Here is a 15391-nt window from a genome sequence, read left to right on the forward strand (position 1 = left end):
GGAACCACATTGTATTCCCACACCTCCTGTTGCTCCAGTCCTCACCCTGTCTGAAGACCCTGCAGGCACTATTAGTCATGTGAGTTTTCTCTTACTGGGTAGCAGACCCTTCAAGTTTAGTGATTGTGTACCATACCCATGTGCCAGCTTGCGTCTATACGTCCCTAGTCTATAGCCAGACCTCTCTGAATGTACCCACTTTCCTCTGCAGTTTGCTCAGGCTGGCATTGGGTGTGGGTAAACTGAGGACTCAACTCTGCTCTGGGGAGTGTTACACTCTTCCAGGATCAATCCTGTGTTGATGTAAACCGATTCCCTGTGGTTGGGGACCGGGATTCTGTTTTCTTGCTAGTTTTCAGCTGCATGGTCGTTCTAGGTGGTCATGCTAGCAGCTGCCCCCAGATCCTTCCCACATGGCCCTTCCACCTTCAGGCCAGCAGGAGTTCCTAGAGTCTGGCTGATGCCAGTCTCTCTGACTTCCTCATCTAGAACCAAACAGAAAGCTCCGCCTTTAAAGTAGAGTTCCCTCACGCCTACTGAAGGTCAAGAGTGCCCTGGCACAGACTCCGGTCACCTGTCATAATCCCAAAACTGAACTCAAGGCATCAGAAACCTTTCAGTACACCAGGAACCATGCTCACCTGACTGGTGAAGAATGAGGCTCAGAGAAATAGAGCATGGGCCAAAGGAGTGGAGTGTGTCATCCCAGAGCCACCGCTCCCCACTGTCTCCCTGAGGGGACATGGGACGAAAAAAACCAGCTTAGAGGGAGTTCAGGACTTGGGATAAGGCAGGAGTTGTTCTCTATCTAAAGCTGATCTAGAAAACTCTCTGACATGGGTTCCACCTTCCCCACCCCATGCAGGATCAGAGGCACAAACCAAGTCGCCTTGAAGTAGCTCATGGAAGACTCCCCCCAGTCACTGGCCAGGCCCATTGTCCCTTCCTCAGGGAGGAGCGGTGAGTGAGCAGAGGCATCACAGCGGGAGTGGACATGAATGCTGGCTTCCAGAGAGAGCAGCGGTTCAGTTTTGGTCATCGGAAGTGGTGCCTGCAGCGCAGGTAAGAAACCGTCCTGGCCATACTTGCCGACTGCCGTTTCAGCTAGCAGGAGCTCTCTGTTCTCTTAAAAAGATTCTGTTGTGAGAGTGGCCATTGCTGCCTGTCCTTGCCTGCCTTGACCTCTGCCAGAGCTGGTCTGGAATTCCACGGGTGCCTTGGTGAGGAATCCTGGGTTTCTGCCCCTGTTTCCCACGTCATCTCCCTAAAATGCCACCTTGCCCCTCACCACTAGCTGCTTAGTCTCCCCCTCGCCTCTGGTAAAGGACACAGGATTGTCTCTCAAAGTCCCAGGCCTCTGATGTATCATCCTGTTTCGTAGGCTTGTCCTCCTCCTAATCCTTACCGCCCTACCTCACTCCACCCCCTGCCCAGTCATAGATCGTGGTGACTTCAAAAGCCCCCATCAAGAGCTGTGAAAGGATGTCATACCTGGAGAGTTCCAAAAATCCGAGTGCTGAGTAGATGGACCAGTGAGCTCCCTGGCTCCTGTATTGTATTTATATGTGAATCTGGGTATTGGGGATTTAAAGTGGCAATGCAGGCTATGATATGAGGGGGCGGCATTGGAAGCTCTTTGGGTAAGGGTCAAATCCTAGGGTGTTTTGTTTGCTACAGAATGCTTCGGTATCTTCCGGGGAGCTGATAGGGTTGAAGGAGAGAACACCTGGTTTCAAAAGGGAAAGAAGATACCTGGGCTCCCCAGAATACCTGTGCCCTCTGGCTCAGGCACTAGAGACGTGAGGATCTGGATCTGGAGTCTTTCTTTCTGCACTCTGTTAGCCGAGGCTAGCCTTGAGCTCATAGTCCTTCTGGCTCAGGCAGCCTCAGTTCTCAGATTGCAAGTATGCACCATCATGCCCACTATGTTTGGGTTCTGGAGTGGGTCCTGGGAGCTGCCTTCTGAGGACTCTGGGAATTCTCTACCCTTCCTATGTTTACATCTGTGGGCTCAGCTATGATGTTCAAGGTGTAAAAAATTGATTTCTCACCTGCTCTGCTTGTCCCCCCTGGTTAGAGCAAGTATTTTCTCATGGTGCAGTGTGAGGGCCGGGGCTATAGGTCACCTCAGGGGCAGCATTGCTGTAGCTTCATGGACTTGGGTGTGTGGGCCTTGCCTTAAGCTCAGCAGGCCTGTCCTGACCAGAAAAGTATTCCTGGGCCCCAGAAAGAACTATTTTGAGGAACGATGTTTGTGGTGGTATTGAGCTCGGGAATCCCTGAGTTCAAATCCCAGTTTTATTGGCTTTTACTGTTTTTAGAAACATGTTGTATCTCCCTCTCTCTTGGTTTCAATTTTCTCTCTTGTAATACAGAACAATGTGGCACCCGCCTCACAGGGGTGCTATGAACATACAGAAGAGGCTTCTTTAGAATAGGGACTGCCCATGTGGGGGCTTTCCTGTCACTCTCTACCACTGTGCAGGCAACTCAGCCAACCATCCTCCCGGTGACAGATCTGCTATACTCTACCACCTGGTACTGGCATAGGATCCTAAAGTGAAGAGTTCAGCCTTCCTGGACACAAGGCTTAACATTTCTTAGACAAGTCTAAGTTCTGAAAAAATAATCCTAGTGAGGCCTGGCCTTGTTGCTCCTTTTAAACAGATAAATGAATACTAAACACAGAAAGGTTCTCTAGTTTAAAGATTGTCACACAGCTCACAGGGGCAGGCTACAAAAGAGTTATCCCCTTTTCTTCCACTGAAGGGTTTCCTGAAGAATGACCCTAGCTTCGGTGACTCCTCCTCTAGCAGTAACCACATTTCAGTCGGAATCAGTGGCGCCATCCCCAGTGGGCCCCATTCCTTAGCCTATGATGGTTAACTGTGCTGGGGGGGAGTCCTTCTCCTTTAGCAGCCTGGAAAGTCTGGCCCACATGGTGTACACTGGGTTCTTGAGTAGCCTAGAACTGGAACTCTCTGAGGAACGCGTGGAGTTTGGAGGAGCCACCCAGGACTCTCCCAGCCCTAGCATTTGCCCTCCCCTACTTCATGCCCAAATTCCCCATTGTCTACACAGGCTCTGACAGCTGCAGGGCAATCTGCAGAGGGAGTCTTGCCCAGCAGGAAATGAGCCCTGAGATCCCAGCCAGAAGTCTGGCCCCACCCCTTCCCGCACTTTCCCCGGGAAGAACGCATGGTGATTAATAGGGTGCTGACTCAGAGTTGCTGGGGGATCCAGGAGATTGTGGGCACAGCTGGGCCACCAAGAAAAGGACTTGACTATGGGACATCTGTGCAGATGAAAAGTGAGGGTCCAGGATAGCAGGTGTGAAGTGTGCTTATCCACTGTGCCAGGGACCAGGTGGCCCAATAGCACCACTCGAGGTTTGGGAATGCCTGTGTTCCCAGCAGGAATTGGAGCCATTTGAGGGCAAGATAAGAGGGAGCCCGCACTTCTGCTCAGGAGAGACCTAACCTGGGACTGTCTCCAGAATAAGGTGATTTCTGAGTGAGTGGCTGGAGGCCAAAACTTTTTTTTTTTCAACATGAAAATAAATTGGGAAATATGTTCCCAGTAGACATTGCTGCTAGTAGTTTTCAAATTTTCATTGTCTTAGAAGCCATTTAAAAAGTTGAATCTTGCATGGAATGGTGGTGTAAATCAGATTGAAGTGAGTTTACTTTGTAATCTTACTAAGTTTCAATCTTTAACATTGATTTATAATGGAGGCTTACACATAAAGTACTAACTATGCTTCCATGCATAAAAACTTTTAATCTGAAGTTTTAGACTAGGGATCCACAAGCTAGGGCCTGTGGCTGCCACCTGATTGTGTAAATAAAGCTTTATTGATACACACATGCCATTCATTCACATGCTCCCTTTGGCCGCTTCAGTCCATCTGCCCTCAAAGCCTGAGCAATAGGCGTTCTAATCTTTTACAGATAGTGTGCTGACCTCTGTGCTCAGTGTCCGTGGTTTTGCTTGCCAGCTAAAGCTTTCAGGTTCCCTTTCCTCTTGGTTGGCTTGGTGCGGATTAAGAATTAAGGAATCCAGAGCTTTGAAGATAACTCAGTGGAGAAAACACTTGTCCCAAAGGAGTAAGGACCAGAGTTTGGAATCCCAGAAAAAGAGAATCTGTAAAAAAAAAAAAAAAAAAAAAAAAAAGCTGGGCAGATATGTGGCCATCTGTAATGTCAGCATTGGCGGGGTGGGGTGGGTGGGTGGGAGCAGAGATAGGGAATCCCCTTGGCAAGATGGCTAGCTAGACTAACTAGACTCAGCAAGTTTCAGGTTCAGTGGGAGGCCCTGCCTCAATAGATAAAGTAGGAAGTAATCAAGGAAGACAGCTTACACTCACTTAGGACCTCTACATACCTCACACAGACAGACAGACAGACAGACACACATACACATACACACGGTGGAGGGAGATTATAAAGAAAACAGTGAATCCTAACCCTTCTCAATAAGAGGGCAGATGGGTAACTCTTTCCACACTGTACCCATCTGTCACTGTGCTAGGGGCATTCCAGGAGGCCTGTGAGGGAGTTCCAGTTTGCATCATCAACAGTTTCCAACAGCTGCCTGAATTGCTTCTTGTTACAAATGCCAGTCCGACAGGAAGCCCCACACTCCCCATACTTGGGAGCTTAACCTTGTGACTCTGCCCCTCATCACTGACAGCTTAGGAGTGCACTTGACTGTGTGGTTTTTCAGACCCATACATAGCCCTGGAAAGACTGTACCCAGGAAAGAGCTCAAACCCAGTGACTCTAGATAGACAGATCGGCCCAGAAGGTCAAGATCTTCCCTGACCCCATTGCAGAGTCTATCCAAGCCAGCCTAAGCTGGTAACCTGCATTCCCCGAGCTGCAATGCACTGAAGAGCGTGCTCAAATGTGCTGGTCTGCTTTCTGTTACAGGGCCAATAGGAGCCAAACTGTATTTTCAGCCCAAATTTCTCCTGTGGTGATTGAAGAGCCCCCTCTGAAAGGGCTTAGTGGAACAGTTTGAAGACTGCCTTCAGTAAGAAGTGGCTGCTCTTGTTCCACTGCTTAGGGATAACGGAGGAGTCAAGGATGCCGAGTGGCCTGTTGGGAGGTAGAGGAGGGGAGAGAGGAAGAAGAGATCCTGGGAGCAAGTCAGGGAGTCAAGTCCCTGGCACAAACTGTCTTCTAGCAACACAGAAAGGCCCCGTGACTCCTGTCGATGCTTGTAATGTCTCCCAAGTTCAGCTTTCCAGCTGCCTTTATGACTTACAGCTGTCCACACAGAGGGCAAGGTACAGGTTTACTTAGGGACAGGTGACAATGCACAGAGAGAAGGGACGGGGGTGTTGCAGTCTCTTCTGATACACACATCAGGGGCTTCTGAGGCTGTAGCAGGTCACAGTGTGCTGCATGGAGATGGACGGCTTGTGAGTGCCAAGAGCACAGGTGTCACAGCCCAGAGAGGGGTAGTGCAGGGGCTGGGCAGTAGCTGCAAGCATTTAGACAATGCCCACAGAGCCAGGGATAAAAGCCAGGAGTCCTGACTTCCAGACCAGCTGCTGTTTCCCCCAGGCGTGTGAGGAAAGGAGGGTCAGGTCTGGTGGCTTGGGACGCTATGGACTAGAGAAGTTTCCAGAGGATAGAAGCCCAATCCTCGTCCTCTTTGAGGTTGTATAAATCTACTCCCCCCCCCCAGAAAAAAACATTTTTAGGTTTTGAAGGGATGACCTCATATTTTTTTCTTATTTACATAGCCCTGTTTGTTTATGTAGTCTTTTAAAAATAGCCAACGTGTGCTAAGCTTAGTCTTTGCTCTCCCAGCTCTGGTGGAAGAGCCACTGTGTGGGGAGAGACACCTTTTTATCTAAGAGAGGGGCAGCCTTGTTTCCCAGGACAGATGGGGGCATAACAGGACAGGTAGGAAGCTTCGCGGTTTTTCCTGTCGCTTCTCCAAAATAGCTCTGCTTCTGCCTCCCACTTCCTGCCTGACTGGACACGGGGTAGGTCTCCTTCCGGGGAGCTGTGCTCTGTAAATTCTCAGGAAGGCTGCTAGAAAAATCTGTCAACAAGCAAATGTGCTCAAATCTGAAGAACTAGAACTTGGCACGGAGGGTCCCAGCTCCTGTTGGACCACTGGGTTTGCCTCCTGGCTATGTGCCATTGGGCAAGTACTTAACCTCCTTGTGCTATTTGTCAAACACAGGGACAACAGTGGAGATGCCAAGCAGCTCCTGTGAAGATTTATTTAGTCGAGGAACATATGAAAAGGTAGTGGCTCAGTCTAGGTACTATAGTAACACTTAAAATGTCTTTTCATGAAAAGCAACCATGTTTCTTTTGACTGAACCATTGTATCAGTTTGCAGTCGTTCCTTCCACCAGCTTGTCTGGCCCACCCCTGTGACATTCCCAAGTGACAAAACACACTTCTGACCATCCTGTCCCCTTCCAGTGCTGTGCCAGTGGTCAGCAAAGCTGCCCTTGGGGTGGCCAGATAGTACATGTTTTGAACTTGGCAAGCCCACTCTCTCTTAGAAGTTTGCTGTGGCAACATGAAGTCAGCTGTAAATATAAAGACCAACAGGTTGTGTTCCAGAAAAATAGTATGAACCAAAATAGGCAGCAGCTGAATGTGTCCACCCCTGACCTACAGGAAGAATGCAGCCCTTAGCTCAGCACTCCTGCCTGGCTACCCAGGCATCCTCAGGCTCCTCCACCCCCTGCCTCCATGCCAGTGCTCAGTCTCAGAGCCTTTCCCATGCTGTTCCCTCTGCATGGATTTCTATTCTCTGCCCCATGTCTCTCTCTCCTCCATTAGGTACCTTGCTGTGGGGTCCTGTGTATCCCTGCCTTCATGTCTACCCTGACCCAGAATTCAGACCTAAAAGCCTGCAAGCTGGCCCTCTACCTGCCTTCTCCAAAACCCAATGGCTGCTGTAGCATTTCTGTATGTGCTCATTAAGAACTTGTCATTAAATGCAAGGTTCTGCCATAGAAAATGCCTCAGGAAATTCACAGTCCAGAGTGGAAAATGCAGCAGGCTACTGAAACAGAAAACGACGCCGTGTGCTTTCTGGGGTTCCTGGAGCGGGGGGGGGGGTCCCTGAGATTTCTGAAATAATCAGAAAGCATTCACTGCAGGTTGGCAAGGACTTCCTAAGCAAGAAGGGCTTGCTGTGCTGGGAAATGGCTAGAGAAGAACAGATCCCATTTTGGACTCAGGCGCTAATGCACAGGCTGGACTGGCCACTGAGTGGAATACAGACTTGCCAGTGCAGGAGAATGTACGGAGTTTGAGCTTTTTCTCTTAAGTCACAACTTCTTCAGGCACCGTTCACAGATGCTGTTCTACACATGCACACCATACACACCACACATACATATATACCACACACAACACACCACACACACATACCACACATACATACCACACACACATACACCCCACAAACCTCATTCGCCACACACCACATACCCACACACATACCACACATATACTACTCACACATATACACCACCCACATACACACCACACACACCACCACACACAAAAACATACATACCACATACACTTACATCACACACACATACGCTACACATGTATGCACATTGTACATAGACACACAGGCATACACACCACATACACACGTGCACACTATGCACAGACATGCATGCCACATATACACAGGCACATTGCACACACTATATACACATACCACACACATGCCATACAAATACATACCACCACATACACATGCACACCACACATAAACATACACACTGCATACCACCCCACCCCACACCCCACACACTGTAATTGTGTAATTGCTTGGGTACTTCTTTAACAGTCAGATCTCAGGCCCTGTCTCAGACTAGAGTCTAGGAGGCTGCAGAAGAAGGGGGTGCTGGATGTGCAGCTATCTGTAGGAAGGAGACTGTGATTTACCTGTAGATGCTGACTACGAGCAATGCTCAGATTAGTGTCACCTGTGGTGGGTGGTCAGCCTCCCCTGCCAGACTGATGGAAGGGGAATCAGAATGAAGAATCCTCACAGAGAGCGGACATGGGGACCCAAGCTCAGGCAGAGCAGGTGACTTGTCCAGGGTCACACTGTCACCATGTGCGGACATGATGATTCTGGAATAGGCTCCTTCTCATGGTCTCAGGTGGAGGTGACCCTGGAGGCACCCACAGACAGGGAGACAAAAGCTGAGTTTCTTGTGAGCATAATGACATTGAGAAGCTAGAGGGGTGACCAAGCCACAGTGCAGCGGCTGGAAATACACAGGAGTGTGGGGCGCCAGGCAGATGGGCAGGCAGGTGGATAGGCAGGCACGCAGGTGGGAGGGCAGGTGAAGTGTACAGCTGCAAGAATCAGTGCTCTTGGGAGACAAGCAGGGGGCTGAGAAATGAAGCCTGAGGAAGGAGCAAGCTGCTATGAAGCAACACTCGGGGAGAGACAGACCCAGGCTCAGAATGGGCAGGGTGGGGCGCACTGAAAGGCAGGTGGCACCACAGGTCACCTGGGGAACTGACTTTAGGCACCGCTTTAGAATGAAGCCAGCCAACCTGAAAGAAATTGTGCCATAAGTAAATACAAATGTCTCTCACATAAGACCAAAGTGGGGAGTTTCTGTTTGCCTGTGACCGTGTGCTCCTAGCCAGCATGGGCGCAGGTGTGCTGGTGATGGGAACAGGAACCACCCATCTCTCCTGTTGGGACAAGCCTTACCATCCTGCCTCTGTTCCTGTGCTGTTGGCTGGCACTCGGGAATCATCCTTCCTGTTGGTCCGAATCTCCGTCCTCTACTGGGTGGGCCTCAGCGCCCCCCCTTCCCTCTCCCCAGCATTTCTCATTTGACAGCTGTCACTGGGAGCTGGGTCACCCACTAGAGAGTTCGACGTACTTGGTGAGATTCCTGGATTGGCAAGTCCGAGAAAGGGTGTGCCATCCAGGTGGAGATGTCACAGCAGCTCATTCTGCGCAGGAGCCCCTGAGCCTGGGTCGGGGAAATGGGCCCAAGTCCTTGAGTGCCAGCACCCACTGGCCTCCCAGAGCACTGCCTGCCTTCCCTTCATCCTGCATACAGACTGAAAACCAAGCTCCACACCACTCACGGTGAAACAATGAGATAAGCAGATATGCTGAAATCCAGCCTGTTCGACACAAGGTGCCGAGCACTGTTCCCGGTGACAACACACAACGCCTGTCTCTCCATATTCCTGTGGAGAAAATAGGGTGGGGAGCTGAGAACCTGAGTTCGATTTCCAGCACGCATATGCACACACACACGCACACACAGGGCGGGGGGAGATAGATATTATACATACATTTATAATACGTTTGAGTTCTTACATAGATAAGTATTTTTTTTCCTTAAGTAGAGTACAGCATGTGACAGGTGACAACCGGGAAATGAATAGGTGGTACAGGTTTGGCAAGTTGTGATGAATTTTGTCAGGCAGTCTGGGCCAGGCAGTGGCCTGAGCAGGTAGCAAGCGACCTGGGTGGGTGGTGTCCGAGTAGGGAACCAAGGGGCGTGTGGGTGCCAGTTCTGTGGACAGCTGGCAGAGCCCTGGACAGAGGTGGGGTCCTGTCTGGCAGGAACAAGGAGGCCAGTGTGACTGGAGGGTGGGGCGGGGGAGAGCAGGCCAAGTAGAGCATCTGGGGAGGTCGGAGCTGACCAGAGGGAGTGTGAGTGTCCTGGGGTACACCTGGTTGTGGCATGGAGACACCTGCACTGAGGGTCAGGTCAGGTGATCGTGAGAGGTGAGGCCATCCGTGGGGTTGGTCTCTGGCCGTAGTGAGTTCCAGCCAGCATGATTCACTGAGATGGGACACCGGGCACAGAGGAGAGACTCCTGCCAAGAAAGCCCACCAACATTCTCATGGACTGATGCATCTCAGGCTATTCGGCGTCTCCAAGCCATGGCTTACTCATTTACAAAATGGGTGTGTGGACAGATAGTTCCAAGATGACTGAAAAGCCTCTCTTTTAGTCTCAGGCTCTGAGGCCTGGGGTGATCAGGGAAGGCCTTGAGGAAGTGGGTAGACCCTGTGCTTAGGAATGACTTATTTCAGGTCCAGTTGATGAGGAAGAGGAGAAAAGAGCAGCCAGGCAGAGGAGGATGAGACCAGAAACAGTATCGTCAGAGCACCAGTCTGGGTGGGAAGGAGGGGCCAGGAAGTATTAATACATGGATGGGCCCCCAGCTCCCCAGTACCACGCCCTCCAAAGTGGACCTGCAGGTCTGGGGCATGAGCATATTTTGTGAACACTGTGGTCCTCAATTTTAACATCTTCAGACAGACGGGCTCAGGCAGGAAGCAATGGAGCCTGGCTGCTGGTTCGCCAGAGAGTTAACCTCCTGTCCTGGCACTGCATAACCACAGGGTCTGCTGAGTGCGAGGAGACTCTTCTGTGTGGCAGCCAGAGTGGCAAGCCTGGTGGCTCTGGGCTCTGGCACCGTCCCGCAGCAGAACAAACAGACCTCCCTTCACAAATAATGGCCTCATTGAGTATTGTGCCCATGGCCAGTGCCCAGCACTGGGCAGCTCAGCCCGGGTAAGTTTCCTCTCTTGGCTGCTTAGCAAAATATTTACACTAAGCCTTTCTAGTAAGGCTGTTCCTGGGAGCCAGCAAGCAGAGAGAGCTAGAGAAACCCCTTCCCTCCCCACTTCACCCCCACACCTCTAGGGACCTACCTTCCCTGGAAGGGCTTGCCACACACCCGGTGTGTGAGTCTGGCTCTATCGTTGCTCGCCAGGGTTCTATTGTGAAGTAGGACACAGAACTAGAAGATGCTAGAAGGCTTGGCTCAGTATCACCCAGGTCTCCTCAACAGGATGTGTGCCGATGCAGGCAGGGTGAGGCCGGTTGCTACTCTCTTCTCTGCCACCCCGTTTCCAAAAGGAATGTTTCTCTCCCTCTTTCTCTCTCTTCCCCCACTCTGTGTGTATGTATGTGTGTGTGAGAGAGATTGATTGACTGATTGAGGAAGCTCAAGATCAGAGCTATAAGTTCTGCTTTCTCAACCTTCTATTGTGGCACCGTTGTCCTCCAGAAACATCCCATCCCCCTGAGTGGGACTTTCAGTAAAAAGAGAGGGTACGGGCCAGCTCACTGCTGATGGGGCTGCTCTCCCAAAGGTCCCAGAACCATCCAGGTGAATAGTCACCATGTTGGGAGAAATAGGGACAGTATCCCTGTCCTCTACCCACTAGAAAAGGGGTCAGAGATGTCCTGGGTAGTCCTTTGGACAGAATCGAAACCAGTGAGCAAAATCCACATGGCTCATCAGTGGAAGATGCCTTGAACAATAGGCCGCATCACTGCTGGAACCCAAGACACACATCCTCTTTGGCCCAGGATCCCACTTCTTCTGGGAATCTGGCTTGTGGAACAACAGCACCAGGGCATAAAGATGTTTGTGCAAAGGATGTTTTTTGCAAAATTCTAGAGGCAAAAAACAAGGTCCTAAACACGCAGGAGCAGAGTGGTGGTGGCGCACGCCTTTAATCCCAGCACTTGGGAGGCAGAGGCAGGCAGATCCGAGTGTGAGGCCAGCCTGGCCTATAGAGTGAGTTCTAGGCCAGCCAGGGCTACACAAAGAAACCCTGACTTGAAAACAAACAAACAAAAACCTCCTAAGAGCAAAGTTGAGATGAAAGGCACTGCATCCAAACCATCACCCGCCCTTCAGCAGAAGCAAGCCGACCTGTGCCTCCTTAGACCAGCAATGCGGTACCCAATGAGGAATGCAGGGTCTGAAGGCAGGTCCTGAGTTCTAGGTCCCACCCGCTGATTATCAGTCTCCTCTCCTGTCAAGTAGAGGTTCTAATAGTATCCACCCTATAGGCTTGTTAGGAGGAATAACTGAATTGCTGTATGTGGAGTACTTACAATTGTGTCTGGTACACATTCACTGCTAAAAGCAAAAATCTGACTTTTGATCTAGAGTGTCTAGGAGAGAAGCCAAGAGTAGAGAAATGTATATAGGGTAATGGCATTTGCATAAAAACCAAAGGCTACCCCCACTATTCCACACACAAAAGAAGGAAGTAGGAAGAGACAGAGGGAGGGGGAAAAGTGATGGCGGGAGAAAGTGATAAAGTGAGAGAGGGGAGGGAAAGGGGAAAATTAATCGTTACCATCCTGAGTACAGTCTCCAAGAAAGCCCTGAGTCTTGCTGGCAGCTCAGGCCAGTACCCTTGAAGGCCCCTTGAAACCTGAAGGCCACACAGCTAACATTGCCTAGTCTTGTCTGCAGGAAGGGTACAAAGGCATTTGCTGGTGGCCCAGTCGTACAAGTAGGCTTATTTCCCTGGTACGGCATCCATCTGCAGGGCTACATGGCTCCAGCCAGGGTTGTCTGAGTCAGCCAGATCCAGCTGGGGCCATGTGAGCCATGTCCAAACTGATACTTTGGCCCTGGCAAATGCGGACTCTACCCTGGGTGGCCACACCACACTGAGAACCAGAAACTTGGAGATTGGAGGGACAGTTGACAGAGAAGATGCCAGCTGGGGGGGAGCCATCATGTAAATCAAAGCCACTTGAGATGGGATCTGAGTGATATTAGCAGAGGAAACTGATTTGTTACAGAGAGGCTGGACTTCTTTTTATATTTAATGCATGTGCTGTTTGGTTTGATGATGATGATGATGATGATGATAATTTATTGTGTCTGCATGTATTTTGTCTGATTGCCACGTGCATACCTGATGCCCACAGAGGCATTGGATCCCCTGGGACTGGAGTTACAGATCATGTGGGTTCTGGGAATAGACGTTGGGTTCTCTGGAAGAGCTCCAAGTGCTCTTAACTCTGAGCCATTTCTCTTTCCCCCACTGGTTACTGTTGTTTGTTTGTTTGCTTGCTTGCTTTGTCAACTTGACATAAGCTGGGGTCATCTTGGAAGAGGAAGCCTCAGGTGAGGAATTGTCTCCATCAAATTGGTCTGTGGGTAAGTCTAGGATTTTCTTGATTGATGGGAAGGGCCCAGCCTACTGTGGGCAGTGCCACCCCTAGGCAGGTGGCTCTGGGTTGTATTAAGGAGACTGAGGCAAGCCTTGAGAGCAAGCCAGTAAGCAGAGTTCCTCCACTGCCTGCTTAATTCCTGTGTGCAGTTCCTGCTCTGACTGGTGGACTGCAAGCTGAAATTAGCCCTTTTTTCACCACGTTGTCTTTGCTCATGGTATTTATCACAGCAAGAGAAAGTCACTAGGTCAACATACATATAAAATGGTTTTCAGTATTTTAGTCTAATATATGCTAATATAGCAAATACCAGAATTCATGCCACCCTGTAACGACTGCAAGAGAGCCCCAGCCAGTCCTCCCCATCTCAAACCCTTCTCTCCCAGAAGTGCTGTGATTTTGATTTGAAGTTGCCATCCCACAGGGTTCCAGGTACTGGATTCCCCCTGCCTCAGAGCTTTCCTGTCAAGTTAGGTGAGGCCCATGCCTTTCTGCCCAGGGTTTTTCCTGGGCTCCTTCGGTAATGCCGTATCTTTGGTCACACCTACTCCACCTTGGAGTAAAGAAACCAAAACCAGGACCCAGCCCTTGCCTTGTTATGGCCTGGTGTTGTTGGCAGCTCCCTTCTCCCCCTGGGTCCCAGCATTTTCTGCCAAGGGCAAGCTTTTGTTCAGACACTCACCGCTCAGGGCCAGCTGAACTCCTGTGATGTGGAGGTGAAGCCACCTAGCACCAGGCAAGTGGTGGGAGTGAGGCCACGCCCCTGGAGGGAGAAGGTTGGCTTCACCATTCATAAGGTGTCACATGGCCAAGCCGGCCTCAGGGATAAAAGCCTAGGCATAAAACACTAGTAGAGCATAGGGGATTTGGAGCTGGGAGTGAAGTTTTTATGTTTATTTAATTCAATAAAAATGCTGGCAGTATTCCTGGGATCCTTATGGCTTAGGAGGAGGCTGTGTTGAAACAGGACAGACTCGAGGCAGTGACTGTCAGGTGAGTAACAGTGTACGATGGTATGTATTTCTGATAAGGCTCAGAATGGGGAGCTGCAGATGGCACATGCTGATGCCTTAAGGACAAGCTCACGGGGCATTCCTAGACCCTGGAGAGCCAATGCCTAGCCCAGAGCTGGCGTGGAAGCCAGGGAAGCAGAGGTGGGTGGTGGCTTAATGAATGGCTCCCTACTTAAAACAACTGGGAAGAAATTGCCTTTATATTTCAGGGTCAAGGAGCATTAGGGTCAGTCTGTGGCTGGGACACTGAAACCATGCAGCTACCTAGGCTGTCCTTCTTTGACCGCCAGAGAGCTGCACTGTCGAATTACTAAGAAAGGCTTTTCACCTGCCTTCTTCTCCCCATCCGGTCAAGACCTTAGATCTTCCGTGTTCCCTGCACTGACTGACCCTCTGCGAGTTACAACTGCGGATGGATAAAGATGGGATTAGCTAATTGATCAGAGCATGACAGATGCACACGGCCAAAGACTTCTATGGGGTTTGCTGTTAGGAGTCCTCTGTTAAAAGGATGCCTGGGCTAGATAGGGCATTGAATAATTGGGGTGACCAGTGTCTGTCTTGCAATTTTGGGTCAACTGAGAAATTAGATTCTCCTTTTACACCCATATTGGCAGGTCCTGAGCTTCTGGCCTCTGTTGCCCTGTTTCCTCATTGGAAAATTTGATCTTCAGGTGGCTGCTGTCTAAGGTCTCAGTCCCCAAAGGGTATTGTGAGTACAGTCCATCAGCATCTCATCACTCTCATCCTGCAGCCGATGTCGGGAGCTCACTTCTGTCTCATGATGCCATGGGCCATGCCTGTGTAGCTGCTGCTGGACACAGAGGGGTGTGTGTCACAGCAGCAGCTCTGACCTGCATGGCTTAGTTAGGGTCACTACTGCTACACTGGACCATGGTGCTACACTACACCATGACCAAAAAGCAAGTTGGGGAGGAAAGGGTTTATTCAGCTTACACGTCTACATTATTGTTCATCATTGAAGGAAGCCAGGACAGGAACTTAAACAGGGCAAGAACATGGAGGCAGCAGCTGATGCAGAGGCCATGGAGAAGTTATGCTTACTGGCTTGCTCAACGTGGCCTCCTCAGCCTGCTTTCTTATAGAAACCAGGACCACCAGCCCAGGGGTTGCACTATCCACAGTGGGTTGGGCCCTCTCCCATTCATCACTAATTAAGAAAATGCCCTCAGGCTTGTGTACACCCTGATCTTGTGGGGACATTTTCTTTTCTTTTTTTTTTTTTTAGTTTTTTTTTTAGTTTTTCGAGACAGGGTTTCTCTGTAGCTTTGGAGCCTCTTCTGGCACTAGCTCTTGTAGACCAGGCTGGCCTCGAACTCACAGAAATCCGCCTGCCTCTGCCTCCCGAGTGCTGGGATTAAAGGCGTGCGCCACCACC

General features: G+C 50.3%; 1 protein-coding gene across 5 annotated transcripts in view; it reads left to right on the plus strand.

Annotated features, from left to right (window-relative positions):
- Positions 1–15391, plus strand: part of Hivep3 (HIVEP zinc finger 3) — a 416683-nt gene that overhangs the window by 336529 nt on the left and 64763 nt on the right. For all 5 annotated transcript variants that reach the window (XM_075944540.1, XM_075944539.1, XM_075944543.1 and 2 more), the window contains one exon: positions 866–1062. The gene's annotated coding sequence lies outside the window, so the exon portion shown is untranslated. The remainder of the gene's footprint in view (positions 1–865; positions 1063–15391) is intronic.

This window comes from Microtus pennsylvanicus, chromosome 13, assembly GCF_037038515.1.
Source record: "Microtus pennsylvanicus isolate mMicPen1 chromosome 13, mMicPen1.hap1, whole genome shotgun sequence".
Taxonomy (NCBI): Eukaryota; Metazoa; Chordata; class Mammalia; order Rodentia; family Cricetidae; genus Microtus; species Microtus pennsylvanicus.